The 3,225-nt window shown below is 35.6% G+C and overlaps 1 pseudogene; it reads left to right on the top strand.

The window, feature by feature from the left end:
- The first annotated feature begins 2,829 nt into the window (after positions 1 to 2,829).
- On the top strand, positions 2,830 to 2,995 carry LOC112811314 (U2 spliceosomal RNA; annotated as a pseudogene).
- The last annotated feature ends 230 nt before the right edge of the window (positions 2,996 to 3,225 follow it).

Here is a 3,225-nt window from a genome sequence, read left to right as displayed (position 1 = left end):
TCTCTGTCTTTTAATGGGTGTGTTTGTCTGTCTGTTTATTTATTTATTTATTTATTTATTTATTTATTTATTTATTTATTTATTTTTAATTGGTGTATTTAGACCACTGAGATTCAAAGTGGTTAGTTGGGTTAACAGCTACCATATTTTAAATTATTTTTATTTGTTGTCCTTATTCTTTGTTTCTATTTTTGTTTTCCACTCTTTTACTATCTTTTGTGATTTTAATTGAGCATCTTATATATTTTTTCTCCTTTCTTAGCATATCTGTTATACTTTTTTTTTAGTGGTGGACCTAGATTTTGCAATATACATTTACATCTAGTCTAAGTCCATTTTCAAAAAACCCTGTATCCCTTCACTGGTAATGTGAGTATCTTACAATAGCAAAATAATTCTAACTGCTTTCTCTCATGCCTTATATCATTACTGTCATTTATTTCCCTTATATACAAGCATATATATAATTTTTATCTTTATTTTTCTATAGGAAAGGTGTTCTTTTCCCCCTCTCTGGCTTCTCTCAGGATTTTTTCTTTATTTTTGATTTTTTGTAGTTTGAAAATGATATGACTGAGTATATATTTTTGTTTTTCATACTGCTTGGTGTTCTCTAATCTTCCTGGATCTGTGGTTTGGTGTCTGACATTAATTTGGTGAAATTCTCAATCACTATTATTTCAAATATTTCTTTTGTTTCTTTGTTTCTTCTCCTCTGGCATTTCCTATTATGTGTGGGTTATACTTTTTGTGGTTGCCCACAGTGCTTGAATAGTCTGGTTTTTTTTTTCAGTCTTTTTTTCTTTCTCTCAGTTTTTGAGGATGCTATTGATGTAGCCTCTAACTTGGACATTCTTTTCCCTATCATGTCCAGTCTACTTAATACCCCATCAAAAGGCATTCTTCATTTCTGTTACAATTTTTTTTTAATGTCTAGCATTTCTGTTTGATCCTTTCTTAGGATTTCTATCTTTCTGCTTATTTTGCCCATCTGTTCTTACATGTGGTCTACTTTATCCATTAGAGTGCTTGGCATATTAATCATAGTTGTTTTAAATTCTTGATCTGGTAATTCCAACATTCCTGCAGTATCTGGTTCTGAAGCTTGCTCTGTCTCTTCAAATTATGTTGTCTTTTAGTATACCTTGTAATGTTTGCATGATAGGCAGACATGATGACAGGGTTAAAGGAACTTCTGTAAAAAGACCTTAATAATATGGTGGTAATGTGTGGGGGAGGGTAAATGTATAATAGTATGGATAATATAGTCCTATGATTAAGTCTCAGTCTTTCAGTGAGCCTGAATCTGGATTGTGAACTTCACAAGTGTTCTCAGTTTTCTTCCCCCCCTTTAGGTGGGAGAAGATGGCCAAAGTGGGCTGGAGTTTTGTATTTCTCTATTCTCATGGGAAAGATAGAGTGGTTAGAATAGGGTATTACCTTTCCCTAGGTCAGGGTAGGCTCTGGTTAAGTGGTTCTCTTGAGGGCTGGTCTTCTTAAGGGTGCTCTGGCAAATTTCAAAATGGTTCCTTTTCCCCTCCCCCTGCAGGGAGCCAGAGGGGATTTTTCTCTGATATTTACTGTGGGAATCAATTCAAGTCCTAAAGGTAAATCTCACAATAGTGTGAGAGTCCAACTATTATTGGGTCCCCCTGGAGTTTTGAATTCTCAGAGTTGTCTACACAGAGCCTCCAGCAATTCATCAGTTTCAGCTCAGGTGTTCCTACTCTGGCACTGGAGCCCACAGCAGTTTCCATTGAAGAGTTTCTTCTCCAGTAAGCTGTTTCTCCCTGTATTGTCTATCTCCCTATTTTTGTCTCCCCTGTTTTGTCTATCTTTCCAGCATTGAAATGAAATGGTTTTTCCTATGACCTCATCTTACCTACAGATCCAAGAAAAGTTGTTAATTTTTCAGATTCCTCAACTTGTTAGGATAGAGTAGCAACTTCTAAGCTCCTTAAATGCAGAACTACAAAACTTGTGTACCCCCCATACCATTTGTTAAACAGGTTATTTTCTCTTCTTAAATTTTAGGATCTTTTATGTGTTGAGGATATAATCTCTTTTTGATAAAGTTACAATTTTTTTCTCCGATTTGTCACTGATCATTTAGCTTTTGCCTTTATTTAATACTATTTGTTTTTTTTTAATTTTTTTATTGTCATGTTAATCACCATACATTACATCATTAGTTTTGGATGTAGTGTTCCGTGATTCATTGTGCATAACACCTAGTGCTCCATGCAGAACGTGCCCTCTTTAATACCCATCACCGGGCTAACCCATCTCCCCACCTGCCTCCCCTCTAGAACCCTCAGTTTGTTTTTCAGAGTCCATCGTCTCTCATGGTTGGTCTCCCCCTCCGATTTCCCCCCCTTCATTTTTCCCCTCCTGCTATCTTCTTCTTTTTTTTTTTCTTAACATATATTGCATTATTTGCTTCAGAGGTACAGATCTGTGATTCAACAGTCTTGCACAATTCACAGCACTCGCCATAGCACATACCCTCCCCAATGTCTATCACCCAGCCACCCCATCCCTCCCACCTGCCCACCACTCCAGCAACCCTCAGTTTGTTTCCTGAGATTAAGAATTCCTCATATCAGTGAGGTCATATGATACATGTCTTTCTCTGATTGACTTATTTCACTCAGCATAACACCCTCCAGTTCCATCCATGTTGTTGCAAATGGCAAGATCTCATTCCTTTTGATGGCTGCATAATATTCCATTGTGTATATATACCACATCTTCTTTATCCGTTCATCTGTCGATGGACATCTTGGCTCTTTGCACAGTTTGGCTATTGTGGACATTGCTGCTATAAACATTGGGGTGCACGGCCTTTTGGCTAAGATCAAGTGTAGTATCTGTTCTTATCAGTTTAATAATATTTGTTTTATATAGTAAAATTTACTGTCTATTTTAAATGGCTCTTGGATTTCAAAGTGTAGTCAGAAAATTTTTTCCAATCAATTTTAAAGGGATACATTCATTTTTTTCCTTCTAGAACTTTTGTAGTTATAATTATTTCACATTTACACCACTAACCCAGCTGGAATTTATCCTGTGTGAAGAAAAGATCCAATTTTAGGTTGGTTGGTAGTTTATAACTTTTGTTCCTTTTATTTTTTCTGTTTTATTATCTTTTGGCTTTTAAACCTGTTCCTTTTCTCTTATGGTTTATTTTGTTTATTTGTTGGTCTTTTACTATCTTTTTGAGAT

Source organism: Callorhinus ursinus, unplaced genomic scaffold (genome assembly GCF_003265705.2).
Source record: "Callorhinus ursinus isolate GAN/ISIS: 27379988/994484 unplaced genomic scaffold, GSC_fseal_2.0 scaffold57, whole genome shotgun sequence".
In the NCBI taxonomy this organism is placed as follows: domain Eukaryota; kingdom Metazoa; phylum Chordata; class Mammalia; order Carnivora; family Otariidae; genus Callorhinus; species Callorhinus ursinus.
The sequence above is the reverse complement of the archived record's forward strand: the minus strand, read 5'-3'. Positions and strand labels throughout refer to the sequence as shown.